Here is a 14,894-nt window from a genome sequence, read left to right on the forward strand (position 1 = left end):
ACCACACAGAGGAAAGGCTGTGCTCTTACAAAAATAGGGACCATAATTGGTGCAGCCAGATGTGTCAGATCCATTTAGCAGAAGGCAAACTGGTAACTGCCAATATTCCTACTCTCCCATTAAGTTCTCTCTTTTTTCTTTTGCAGGCCCATTTTAAAACAAGCACTGATTTACAGACATCTTTTTAATTTTTCTAAAAAAGTGTCTATGAAGTCTATGCATCTATGTTCTTGAATCACAACTCCCTGCACTCAGTTATTCAAGTCCGCTCATGTGGACTATTGCAATTCACTGTACACGGGGCTACCCTTGAAGTCCATTCAGAAGCTTCAGCTGGTGTACAAAGTGCAACAATGAGAGCAATCTTTGGGGGCCCTAGGATGGCCCATATTATACTTCTACTCTGCCAATTTTACAGCCCATGATGTGATCGGATAAGGCCCACAGAGCTGTCCTGGTCTACCCAATGCAAAGAGGAAAGATTGGGCCAGCATAGCTTCAGCCTGGTCTACCAACTGCAAAGAAGATCAGGCCAGCATAGCTTCGGGCCGGTCTACTCAGAGTGAAGAGGAAAGATCAGGACAGTGTGTCATTGGCCTGAACTACCCAATGCGAAGAGGAAACATGCCAGCAGTTTGAAGAGTGGCATCAACCTGGCCATGCCCACTCAGTTGGCCACACCCAGCTGCTGCCCCCTGCCCCCAAGGTCAACTGCAGCCCTCAATGAAATTGAGTTTGATATCCCTGCCCTAATGGTATAGGTCCAGGCTACCTGATGAACTGCCTCCTCCTCCTAGGATAAATCCGTCCTATTTGTGCTGGCAGATAGGACCTACTGTGGATCCCATATGACCCTGAGATACTGCAACCGTCATAGACACATGCTAGTTGGCAAATGCCCAAATTTGGATCATGTGACCATGGGGATTCTTGAACAGTCATTAAGTATGGAAATCAGTCAAAAATCAGTTTTTTCGGTGCCGTTGTAACTTTGGACACTCACTAAATTAATTGTTGTAAGTCAAGATATTAGGAGATGTGGCGATGGCAACTAACTTTGATGAGTTTTAATAGGAACTGGATAAACACATAGAAACAAGTTTGTCAAGAGCTGTTGTTTGGAGGACTCCAGGTTGGGGTAGCCGATTTCCAAATTACAGCTGAAGGCAAACAATAGTAAGTGAGAAGTATGCCTCCATCTCCTGCTTGAAAACAACCCAAAGAAATGAAGAAAACATTTCTAAAACAGGTCTTGGTCTGATCCAGAAAAATATTATTTTATTATTGCTGCAGATTTCAATAAAGAACCATCATATTAACTATAAGTGAACTTCTAACGAAAAGCTATCTTTAATTTCCATGGTGGTTCCCAAATTCTGAGAGGCTGCTCATCAAAGACCTTTTGAATACAATAAAATAAAGAATAAAATTAAATTTAAGCTTATTTAACAAAAAGAAACCTCCATTTTACTTACCTGATCAATATATCAGAGTCCTTCCTTCTGAGAAAAAGAGGACTGCCATTCAGAAATGTAGAGTGTTTCTGGGGAAGAAATATTAACATCATGTAAGAAAAGCTGTATTAAGTTAAAAATGTACCAGTCTGTCAATCTAGTTTTACATTTCATGGTACAATATCCATAGCTCCCTTTTTACAACGCTGTAAACCCTTAATTCGGGGTAGAGTTAGGGCAACTGGAAGGAGCTGAGCATTTACAGTTTGAGGATCCCTCAGTCATAAGCATATTTTATCTATTCAGCAAGAGAACATACAGGTAGTCCTCAACTTACAACCATTTAACAACTATTCAAATTACACTAAAAAGTGACATGACTGTTTTTCACACACTTCTGACCATTTTAACATCCCCATGGTCACATGATTAAATTCAGACGCTGGACAACTGCCTCAAATTTATGACGGCAGTGTCCTGGCGGGATCATATGATCCTTTTTTGTGACCTTCTGACAAGCAAAGTCAATGGGGGAGCAAGATTCGCTTACAACCGTGTTACTAACTTAACAACTTCAGTAATTCACTTAACAATAGTGGCAAGAAAGGTCAAAAATGGGGCAAAACTCACTTAACAATTGTTTTGCTTAGCAATCGAATTTTGGCCTCAATTGTGGTTGAAAGTTGTGGACTACCTGTACCACGTTTCCCAATAATCATAAGGATGACCTAAATGAGTTATTAACAATATTATTATCATTTACAAATAAAATTACTATAGGTCTCCCAAAGATCTTTCTCAATACTGGCAAATCTACATGGCATTCTGCCCAAATACCAGTGGTGAAATTCAATTTTTTTTTACTACCAGTTCTGTAGGCATGGCTTGGTGGACATGGCAGGGGAAGGATACTGCAAAATCCCCATTCCTCCCCACTCTGGGGCCAACCAGAGGTAGTATTTGCTGGTTCTCCGAACTACTCAAAATTTCTGTTACCGGTTCTCCAGAATCTGTCAGAACCTGCTGAATTTCACCCCTGCCAAATACATTATGAGCTCAGAAAACATTAACCAAGCTAACTCTGTCTTTCGAACTACACAGGATAATTGTCCTGAACCAAACTGCATTAGAGTCAATATTAACAAAGCAGTCCTCTTCCTTAGCTATAAACCTTATCCTGCTAGGGCAGTCTTCTCTTAAACTGATGTCCTGGAGAAGACGTAACCCTAAAATTCCAGGCCAGCTGATTTAGGGTACAAAAATAGTTTTGTGGTTGAAGTTTAACCACAAAAATCTGGTTGATTTAAATTGCACTGTGTACCTCCCAGAAAGCTTCAATAAAACTTTCTTTGCAATATTTCCACATTTAAAAAAAAAATCAAGATTTAAATACATAGTGTACAAACATCCTAAGACATTTTTATCTCTAGGATCTAGCGTTTACTACATCATGCCCAATGTTTTTCTTAATAACTGACCACTGCTATAAGTTTTTTTATGTTAACTAGATTTATGAATACAAAGAAAAATAAAACCAAATTAGGGAGCAATTATCCTTATTAAATCTAGAAATAACCAAATAGTCTACTTTGTTTTACATTTTTTACATTACTGTGTTTAATTAAACTCCCTTGGTTTTCATTCACTTCTGATCACAGCAATGATTCTCTTGTTTATTGATTGCTTTCCAGAAAAGGGGAAGAACTTGCAAAACTGGTATTCTCTGATGCCAATAAAACAAACATAAGATCAGTTTGCCGGTTTTGAAGGAGTTAACATTGCACTCATTTTTTTTTAGATGAAGTCCAGCTGCAGGAATAGTGGGAATGTTAAAAGTAGTTAACAATATACCACAAAGAACTTTTTCTTTCTTTCTTTTTTGGTCATCCTACAATTCACTGTAGGGACTTCATTATTTAAACACTCTTTAAAGCCTACCCATTACTTTCACACACAAAAAATAGTCTGCTATTTGTTACAAAATAAACAGAATCTTTCTAGTTTTACTGGCTCTTTGTCATCAGCTTTAGAAAGGTGGTAAAGATAAGTACTCTTTTTCAAAAGCTGTGGCTCTAACATTCTTGCCAAGTTAAATCTGATTCTCTCAAGTAGATTTATTTGCCAATTTTGTCTACTTAAGGCAATCCTGCATATATGACTAAGAGGCTACATGAACAGCTCCACAGATGTTATTTCTTTAGGTTTTCTTCTTCTGCTTTCCCTTGTTATGGAAAGTTACAGAAAAAGCTTATCTCATAAACAAATAGTCACTCTCTCATCTTATAGTATGCAAACATATCACATACATACAATGACTATATTTTCTCGGAAAAAATAAAGGTCAACCCTGGAAAGGTGGCCAATCTAAAAAGTTTTCATCTTTTATCCAATATTTTAAAAAACCCCAACTGTTTAATATTTATAACTTTGCTTTACAAAAGAAAATTCAAAAGCAAAACCAAGAAAATAACTACAGGTAGTCCTCAACATACAACCAAGTGACTTATGACCATTTTTCACACTTGTGACCATTTCAGCTTCCCATGGTCATGTGATTTACATTCAGATTCTTGACAACTAACTCTCATTTATGATGGTTGCAGTATTCTGGATCATGTGAAACCCTTTTGCAACCTTCTGACAAGCAAAATCAGATTCACTTAACAACCGTGTTACTAATTTAACAACTGCAGTGATTCACTTAACAAATGTGGCAAGAAAAATCGTAAAATGGGATAAAACTCACATAATAAATTTCTCACTTAGCAACCTAAATTTTGGACTCAATTGCGGTCATAAGTTGAGAACTACCTGTAATTAAATTAAATAAATTTAAAAGTCAGCTCTCAGAAATAAATGACCTATAATTTCTTTAGACATACAAGAAGTGTTTCTTACCTCCCATACTTTTCTTACCAAATTATTCTCTAAATCAAAATGTTCTCAGATAATAGTTTATTCAGGAAGATTTAGCTTAGTTTTTTTAAGGTAAAATATATCCTCAGCTGAAATCTACTTTTCCTATCTTTCGCAGAATGAAATAGGAACTGATCATTTACAGGGCGGGGCATAACCTTTTCCTAGGGGGTCACAGCAAGATCGACAGCAGTTTACAACTTCCGCGACACCTCATTTTAAAGCCCATAAAAAACTGAATTGAATGAGCTATTAAATGTTAAATTTGCTTTAAGAATGGCTGGAAAATTCGATTCGGAAGAACAAAGGATCATTGACAGAATAAAATGCATTGCCTTTCGAGAGGCTCGCGATGCTGGAGCCAGATCTCAATTCGCCAGATCTCAATCCGGCAGAGAACATTGGGGCCATAATTAAGGATGAAGTGGAAGCTCTGATGATTCAGGAGCAAGGTCAAAATCGATATTCGGTTGAAACTTTGAGAATGAATTTGGAAACTGTTGAAAAATCTGGAAAATTGAACGGAACTGTTTGAAGATTTGTTGTGTTCTTATCCACCTCGTTTGAATGCTGTTCGAAGGGCTAATGGTGGTCATACTGACTATTAAATCGTGTCAATAAACTCAGTTTTTGATGGGCTTTCGAATGGTGTATGAATTATTTGTGTTGTTATTACAAGTGTTGCTGTGACCCCCTAGGAAAAGGTTATGCCCCGCCCTGTACACTTCCAGCTTTGAATTGAAAGTTCTATTCAGAAAATGTGGTTCAAAATCAAAGATACAATATAATTTTATTGCACGTTTATTACAATACAAATTATAACATAAAAAGTGTCAAAACTCCTCCAAATAATGCAAGATTTTTCTTATGACAATATTCCTGTCCTGTTTTTCTGTCTGTTTCTTCCTCTTTTTTTCTTAAATGGGCCCTTACACCCACATCTTTTGCCTCTAATTTTTACTGAAATGCAGAACATGTTGACCTGATAAACTGTCTTCTTCTTAATACTTCTGGCAAAACTCTGAAAGTCCTCCAAAACTTTGAAACATATCGGTTATCTCTGCTTATTGATTATCTCTGCCTTCTGCTGGTCCTGTCCAGATGCTTTACATGTCAAATCCTATTATAGCTTGCAAGAGTAACACAAAGCCTGGAAATTAAATCACAACTAAAAACATTCTCTTCAATGTTTTTTTCTTCTTCAGAACTTCATTCTATTAGAAAGGCAATACAACTATTTTAAGACTTTGTTCATCAAATAGTCTCCTCAACCACAGCAACTTTAAAATGCATGGACTTCAATTCCCAAAATTCCTCAGCCAGCATATTGAAATCCACATATCTTAAAGTTGTTGAAGTTAAGAAACAGTAGCCTAGAATGCTATTTTTCTTGGACACTAGTAAAATGTGGCTCCATGAATTTGCATATTTAGATTATAGATTTGGACAGAACCCATTTACACTTATAAATTTAGAAGACTCTTGAATCTAGACCTTGCTGATGACTTGGTGGGAACTTTCTTCTGCCTACACAAACATTTGTTCTATGATTAGGCAAGGTTTCTGTGAAATGCTTTCAATTTGTTTTCTACCACTGTATCAACACAGGTCCTTGAGGTCCTTTCCTTTGAAGGGCACTTAATTCTCCTTCTGCTCATCAAAATGTGTTATTTTTCTCAACTCTCTTTCAGAATCCTTAATTTGTTCAGCAAGCCAAATGTCATCCCATCACAGAAATCCGGCCTTTAGATCACAAGATGGTAATCTCCACTGAGAAATAACCCTGAGTAATATGACTCTTAAGAAGAGTCTTAATTCTATCTGGAGAAAAACTGCACCTGGAACTTTTGGATGCAAAACATATGCTCTATGGATCCTGTCCCCCCCCCCAAGTGAGGAGATGACTTTAATTGTTCCCATTTCCTGTTGTGCATCTTCCCTGAGCACTATGGCAACATCACAACTAGAAAGGCAGCCAACAGCTAAGTATTGTGGCTCTGAACTCTCATCAAGACAAAATAAATCCAATTTATGAAGCACATAGAAATAATGAGATCCTAGCTAAAAAAAAATATCATAAGCCATTGAAAAAGAGGGAGAAAGATATATGGACTACTACTGGGTAATACATTCTAATAGTCTGGGATTCCAATTGAAAAACATCTGCTTCTTGATGTTATTAGGTTACATATAAAACAACCAGAGTATGACTTAGGTCATTAACAAATTTCAGCACTAAAGCTAAGCTCAGAAATGAATTTGGGATAATTGGATTTGAAAAAGTATTATTCATATCTTGAAGTATGCATTCACTTTCCCCCCCTCCTCTCTCACACCCACACAATATCATGCATATCAGTATCCATCAACTGCAATTGCCAGACCACCTGGAAAAATACATTAATACATAACTGGCAAGTTACCAACAGATGGATGACAATAGCCAGGTCTTGATCCTGCAGCCAAACCTAGAAAAATACTCTGAATCATAGCCACAAGCATTTTGAGACCCCAGGAGCAAAACTGAGCTCAGAATTATTCTGGACCAGAAGCCTATTCCTTCAAAGAAGGTATGACATAATACATAGACTGGGAATTTCCTCATCCAGCTGACTTGCTGAGTTCCATAACAGCAAATCTTCCCTGTTTGGATTAAGCACGTTTATTCATTCTTAAGTCCAGCACTGAAGAACAGATTTATTGTTTGTAGCTGAATTAATTGAAACCCCAATTTTTCCCATTGATCCTAAAAAGCCCAAAGATGAAACTAAACTTTTGTCAAACTGCACAAAATAATTTCCATGCTAAAGAACTACATTTATCATATGTCAGGGGGTCCCCAAACACTGGGCCGTGTGGCCCACCACTGGACTGTGGCCTATTTGGAATCAGGCTGTGCAAGTGGCAGGCCAGTGTGCACACAGATGCAGGCTGGCATGCACACGCAGCTCTACCTGTGCAAGTCGAGCTGTGCACGCATTATACATGGGTCAGGCCACCGCTTATGTGGGCTGGTTCCTCTCTACTTCTGCTGCCAGGCTGCCAACCTGCAAAGGTTGGGGACCGCTGATATATGTGAAGAAGAGGGTTTAGAGGCATGTTATCGGATTATAATTTAATTTATTCATTGCTATTCCTCTAACTGGTTGTTATTGTACAGTCACTAAGTCGTAACCGATCATTCACGAACCACCGGATCACAGTACGCCAGACTCCCCTATCCTGTCCTGGAATTTGCCCAAATTCATGTTCATTGCATTGATGATACTATCTAACCATCTCATCATCTGCTGTCCCCTTCTCCATTTGCCTTCAGTCTTTCCCAACATCAGGTTTTTGTCCAACTAGTCCTCTCTTCTCATTAGGTGGCCAAAGTATTTGAACTTCAGCTTCACTATTTGTCCTTCCAAAAAACAGTCAGGGTTGATCTCCTTTAGGACCTCAAGTGGTACAAATGGCTAACTAAAACTGATATTATTTTCACATTATATTTTTCAAGGTGGTAAGCATTCAACTTTAAGACCTTTTTGCCACAGTTAAGCGAAGCATTGTAGTTGTTAAGTGATTCGTGCCATCATTAAATGAATCCAGTTTTTTCTATTGATTTTGCTTATTGGAATCTAACTGTGAAGGTTGCAAATGGCAAGATCACATGACCACAGGATGCTGGAAGTGTCATGCTGGTTGCCAAGCGCCTGAACTTTGATCATGTGATCATGAGAATGCTACTATGGTTCTAAGTGTAGGACCAAATCATACTGCTATTAATTTTGAACTGTGGCTAAATGAGTAGTTGTAAGTTGATGACTACTGTAAATGTCAATATTGAAAATCAAGATTTTGGGAACAGGAAAATAGAGAAGGCAAAAAACAGATAACATTTGCATTTCTTTTTATTCAATTATTTTCAGATTTTTAAAAACTATGCTGAAAAGATCAGTCCTTTATGTTCAAGAAAACAGATCTTCAGAACAGCTGGGTCTAAGATTAAAATAGTGAATGGAAGGCACAGCACATATGAAAAGAGCTTAAAAACACATTTCACTCACAACCATATATATTTATAATATATTCCATTGTTTCTTTGTCACTTTATTTGCAGCTGGTGAAGAAGGGAAAAAAACATACCTAAATGAACTCAATATATATATACACATACAACAGTCCCAAGGGCATTGTCCATTCTTTAGTAAGCTCTGTCTGGCCTCAAAACATATGGAGTTGACAGTTTTTGAATTTGTCTGGCTAAACAAAGGATCCCCCTTTCCTCACTGCCAATACTGGGGAAGGTTTAATGCATCGTCACCGACCACAAAGCTGAAACTCAATCCAACGTTTTCATAAAATGATCCATAGACATTAGAGAAACTTTTAAAAGAAAGTATGAGCTGAGCAAAGGTGAAAGCATATAACTGTAGGCACCAGGCCTTTAAAATTACCTAAAATTAATTAATTCAAACAATTCAAACAATACTATATTACAGATGGTTATCGATTAAAGACAGTTGAAGAAATCAAATCATGAAGGAAGGAAGAGCATGGTCAGGTATATCTTTGTAATCTGTTTAATTTTTTTAATCTTATCCTACAAATTCTGAAAGTATTCATTAAGGCGTGAATATATATATTTAAAATATAATTATTTTAAAATATTATTTCTACAGGTCTTTCTGCAGTCTGTATTTGCTTTCTTTGTAGGCATTCTCAGAGATATACAGAGACATCTGTAAGTGAATGAACATTTTCCTACGCTGCCTTTTGAAGTTACTGTTGCAGCTGGCACATCCTGTTATCTGAGTGCTCTGGACAGCAAAATGATAAGTCTTAAGATAAAAAAGCTGGAGGATCAAAGAATTTGAGAAAGTAGGGGAAATAGAGAAAGTGGAAGACAAGAAAGTCCAACAGTTGTTCCCTCTATAATTCAGACTAAATTCCTCAAGTATCTTTCAGTGAGCATGAAGTTAGTCTTATTAACTCCCTAGTGAGCAACATATGGCTCTTTTGGGTCTGGCATTGTTCACTTAATTACCTTTAACTACTTGTGGGTAATTTGCCATTGTATTGATAAATCATTATCAGTGCTTAATATTGTAATTAAAAATAAATCAATGTTGGAAGTCCATCTCTCTAACTAGCAAAATAAACTAACAAAATCTCATGGGACACCCAAGAGCCAATCAGCCAGTCTTTCAAAGGCAGATATTTTGAAACTCAGCTTGCAGTCCCCTCTGAGGTGGGCCTGTTCCATACAAGTCTAATATGTTCTGTAACAATTGAAACAGCCTGGCATTGTAACTTCTTACAAGTGGTATCAATTCTCACTATTATAAACAGATGTTTCATTTAAGCCAGCAAAACCATGACAATACTGTGCCATCAGTTCTGAAATCTCACGTTAATAAGAAACTGACAAAACAGCCATCTTTTTACCAGGCATATTTTATTTTCTATTTTTCAATGACATTTCAGTAGTAGATAGACTTTCCTGAACAATCAATGGAGAATAAATACTATTTGAATATATTATACTGCTGTTAATAACCTTTGCCTTTCAGCAGATCAGCAATACATAATATGTATTTCTGTACATCTATAATGTCACAAGTTTCTTTATTTAAATTATAGAATGTTAACTTGTCAATTGGGAATTAAGCTTAATGGCAAAGATGGAGTAATTTCTCAATTAGGCGACACTGTGTCAGATTGGAGCTTTCTTCTCATACTGTTGAGAAATTTACATCCATTTTACAACTGTTGGGAAACACATTACTTAGACTAAAAGGCAAAACATATTGCATAGCTTAAGCCTTTAAGATCTGAAGAAGCTAAGTCATTTATCAAGACTGCATGGAGAAAAGTCACAGATTTGAATAACATATGTGCATAAAAGTGTTTATACAGTCAAAGGTAAACAAAGGCCAGTGACAATTCACACTAGGATGCAAACTAGAAAAATTGCAACCATATTTACAACCAAGTAAATATGAAAGCAAACAGAAAATTTACATGGTCCCAGGAAGCTATATAACAAATGCAAATGATAAAACTACTGTATTATAATGAAGTTGCTTATTACCGTATTTTTCAGAGTATAAGACGCACCTTTTTCCCTCAAAAAAGAGGCTGAAAATCTGGGTGCGTCTTATACATTGAATACAGCATTTTTTGCCTCCCAAAGCCCCGCCTCTTCACCAAAATGGCCGTGCATACCCTTAGGGAGGCTTTCAGAGACCTCCTGGGGGTTGGAGAGGGCAGAAATGAGCAGAAAATGGGCCGTTTCCCCCCCCCCCAAGCAGCACTCTATAAGCCTCCATAAGGCCATGCACGCAATATTTTTTACAAAAAATGGGCCCATTTTTATGAAAAACAGGCCATTTTTTGCTCATTTTTGGCCCCCCACCCCCTCAGGAGCACTCTGCATGCCCCCCCCAAGGCTATTTGTGCCTTTTATTTGAAAAAAACATGCCTGTTTCTGTGAAAAACACATGCCTGTTTCTGTGAAAAACGGGCTGTTTTGGGGAGGTTTGCAGAGTGAAAAAATTTTTTCCCCTTTTGGAAAGCTCTTTAACTGATTGACGAGAATTACATGGATCAAATACTGTGCCAGCAGGAACAAAGTTAGGTGCTGCAGATTGTCAGTGATTTCCTTCTCCAGCACATGGATATGTACACCTGGAAACATCTACCTACCTACCTACCTTCTCTCTCCCTGCCTACCTACTGTACTTCTCTCTCTCTCTCCCTATCTACTATATTTCTCCCCCCTCTAAATTCCTCTACCTACCTACCTACTCTCTCTCTCCCTACCTATCTACTGTATTTCTCTCTCTCTCTCTCTCTCTCTATTTCTCTCTCTCTATCCCTCTACCTACTCTCTCTCTTTCTCCCTACCTACCGTATTTCTCCCTCTCTCCAACCCTCTATCTACCTACCCTGTTTCCCTGAAAATAAGACCTACCCAGATAATAACCCCAATTGTGCTTTTGAGCACATGGGCTAAAATAAGCCCTCCCCCAAAAATAAGCCCTCTCCAAAATATTGCAACATAGCACCAGCCATGAGGTGACCACACTCACCGCCTCCTTCACTTCAAAAATAATAAGACCTTCCCGAAAATAAGGCCAAGCACTTATTTTGGGGGTCAAAAGAAAATAAGACCCTGTCTTATTTTCGGGGAAACATGGTACCTACCTTCTCTCTCCCTGCCTACCTACTGTACTTCTCTCTCTCTCTCCCTATCTACTATATTTCTCCCCCCTCTAAATTCCTCTGCCTACCTACCTACTCTCTCTCTCCCTACCTATCTACTGTATTTCTCTCTCTCTCTCTCTCTATTTCTCTCTCTCTATCCCTCTACCTACTCTCTCTCTTTCTCCCTACCTACCGTATTTCTCCCTCTCTCTAACCCTCTATCTACCTACCCTGTTTCCCTGAAAATAAGACCTACCCAGATAATAACCCCAATTGTCCTTTTGAGCACATGGGCTAAAATAAGCCCTCCCCCCAAAATAAGCCCTCTCCAAAATATTGCAACATAGCACCAGCCATGAGGTGACCACACTCACCGCCTCCTTCACTTCAAAAATAATAAGACCTTCCCAAAAATAAGGCCAAGCACTTATTTTGGGGGTCAAAAGAAAATAAGACCCTGTCTTATTTTCAGGGAAACATGGTACCTACCTTCTCTCTCTCTCTCTCTCTCTCTCTCTCTCCCTCCCTATCTACTGTATCTCTCTCTCTTTCTATTTTTCTCTATCCCTCTACCTACCTACCTACTTACACACATTCTCTCTCTCCCTACCTACCTACTGTATTTCTCTATCTATCTCTATTTCTCTCTCTCTCTATCCCTTTATCTACCTATCTACTTTTTTAAAAAAATTGCCACTTCAAAACCTTGGTGCGTCTTATATTTCAAAAATACAGTATATTATAATATTGCTCTGTAAATGACTAATATAAGTTTTCAATTTTTAAAAATTGAAGATTTTAATTACAATAGTAAAAAAAAACACAAATAAAAACTACTCAAAAAAGACAATGACCATTGGCTTACCTGAATGGTCCTTCTCTAGGCGCTGCGGGAGTGTCTAAGCATGGATTAACTTCAGCTTGCTTCCCAAGGACTGAGTTCAAATCTTTGTGTAGTCACAACTCCTGTTCCCCAAAGAGGCTCAGTTTTAAAAATGAAAGCATCCGATCCAAAGGTTGCTGTATGGAAAAGTCCATGTCTTATTGTGCAAGGTCCTGCGCCCATCTAAGAAAAGACCCCAGGGTGGGGCTGGACACTCCCGTAACGCCAACGGTCATTCTCCTAGGCGCTGCTTGGAGTGTCCAAGCATGGAACATACCCAAACTATGTGGTCAGCCAAGACAATTACCAAGCGCACCTCAGCAGCAGCGGAAGGGAGATCAGCTGACGATAGCAGTGGTGTTGACTTGGAATGCAGGACAGCCAGAAAGGCAGAGATGGATAAGAGATAGATGGGTGGGGGGGATCTGAAGTAGGGGTAGCAGGACAGAAACATGCGGTTCACCTAAGAACCACAACCAGAACTATTGGAACTGCTGTCACTAAGTGGTATAGTCATGTGTTTTGCCTAATGATCACTTTGCTTAATGACAGAAATTCTGCTTGCAATTAGGGTTGCTAAACAAGGACTAATTGTATAATAGAATCTTAATACAGTCTCCAATACATAATTGTACCCATCATTTATTCCTTTTCAGAATAAGTAACTCTATGCAGAATAAAAGGACTAAAAAATAGTAAGCCAGAAAAAGGGCTAAGGTAAGAAAAAGGAAAGGAAACATAACTTAAGCTAATTCCACTGCTATTCACTAGATACCTCTTCTGCCTTTCCAACCTTGTAAAAATTAACAAATTCTCTCATTTTTTGCTATAACTATTTATATACTTGCAAATATTTACCTCATTTATCCTGTCAATGAATTATATTGTTCTCTCATAACTTTCATTATCTATATATTCCACATTGTACCAATCTAACATTCATTGTAAATTATTTGAGATAACAAAATGGCTCAAATGCGTCTAATCACGCCGCAACCAACATACAGCTAATATCCTGCCTTTTTACAGCTGAAAGGTAAAGGTTCCCCTCGCACATATGTGCTATTGTTCCCAACTCTAGGGGGCGGTGCTGATCTCTGTTTCAAAGCCGAAGAGCCAACACTGTCCGAAGACGTTTCTGTGGTCATGTGGCCGGCATGACTAAAAGCCGAAGGCACATGGAACACTGTTACCTTCAAACCAAAGATGGTTCCTTTTTTTCTAGTTGCATTTTTACATGCTTTTCTGATCGACAAGCTCAGTATCTTAGCCACTGAGCCATCACATCCCTATTACAGCTGTTCCTTGTTTAACAATTGCTTCATTTAGCAACCATTCACAGTTAAGATAGTGACGGAAAAGTTACTTTATGACTGACCCTGGCATTTATAACCTTTGCAGATCTATAAAAAAGGAAAGCTGACTGTAAGAAATTGCAGTTTCACAACCAAGTTTCTAGTCCCAATTGTAATTGCCAAACAAAGACTAGTTATATATATGTATCCACATATACATTAAACATTGAAAGTGATTTACAAACCTTGCCTTACTTTTTCTATGATGAACCATTTACTAACCTTTACTTTATTTTAATTCTTACTTGACGCCCATCATATGCTGCTCTTATTACACTGAGCAACCAATCTTCAACTGTGTATTTGTGCAAACAGAGCAAAATTCAAGCACATTCTTTTAGCATCAGTTTTTCTAAATCAACAAGTATCCAACAAACCTTCTTACTTTCTTGGAAAAAATGTTGTCTGAAATAATATCACAGCATTTTCTTAAATAAAAAATACTGAAGCAATTTCAATTTCTGATTTAAAGAGTTGAAGAAGTTCAAGATCAGTGCAGTTCAATATAGGAACTGAGTAATGCTTTCTACATCTTTGGTTTATACTACTAAGCATTTTATTAGATAAATTACCCTCATTAACTACAGCACAAAATACCCCAGGGAGAATATATGATATATAAACATGCTGTGAATACATATCTTTAGCTTAAATATTTAACATCATATAAATAGTTTTTACATTCAGTGACAAATCTGAATTGTGCAAGAAAAACACATTACTGCATTCAGCAAAAAAAGATTCTACAGTTTTCCAAGTTCAGCACAAAGTTAATTAGATTTATATTTCTTTTCTGTTGTAATTTTAAAACTTGATTTCTGATACAAGTTTTTTTTTGTTATAGCTATTTTGGTATATTTTAAGTAGGTCCAAGTTATTTTCCTGCTAAATTTACATTGTCCTTGACTAGAATTATTAAGAAAGAAAACAGCTCCAATATAAGGGCACTGCATATAAATTATTCAGCTAAAAGCAATAATATTTTAAACTGTGATCTTCTACATAATTACATTCACATACACAGAAAATCAATGGGTCATATGTATGTGTGCTGACTATGTGCCAGACTGAAAGCACAGTGAGTAATAGGGTTTT

General features: G+C 37.5%; 1 protein-coding gene across 1 annotated transcript in view; it reads right to left on the bottom strand.

Annotated features, from left to right (window-relative positions):
• The window catches only part of LHFPL2 (LHFPL tetraspan subfamily member 2), a 98,557-nt gene that overhangs the window by 53,330 nt on the left and 30,333 nt on the right, over window positions 1–14,894 (bottom strand). The window contains exon 2 of the mRNA XM_032212817.1: window positions 1,476–1,543. The gene's annotated coding sequence lies outside the window, so the exon portion shown is untranslated. The remainder of the gene's footprint in view (window positions 1–1,475; window positions 1,544–14,894) is intronic.

Source organism: Thamnophis elegans, chromosome 3 (genome assembly GCF_009769535.1).
Source record: "Thamnophis elegans isolate rThaEle1 chromosome 3, rThaEle1.pri, whole genome shotgun sequence".
Lineage (NCBI taxonomy): Eukaryota > Metazoa > Chordata > Lepidosauria > Squamata > Colubridae > Thamnophis > Thamnophis elegans.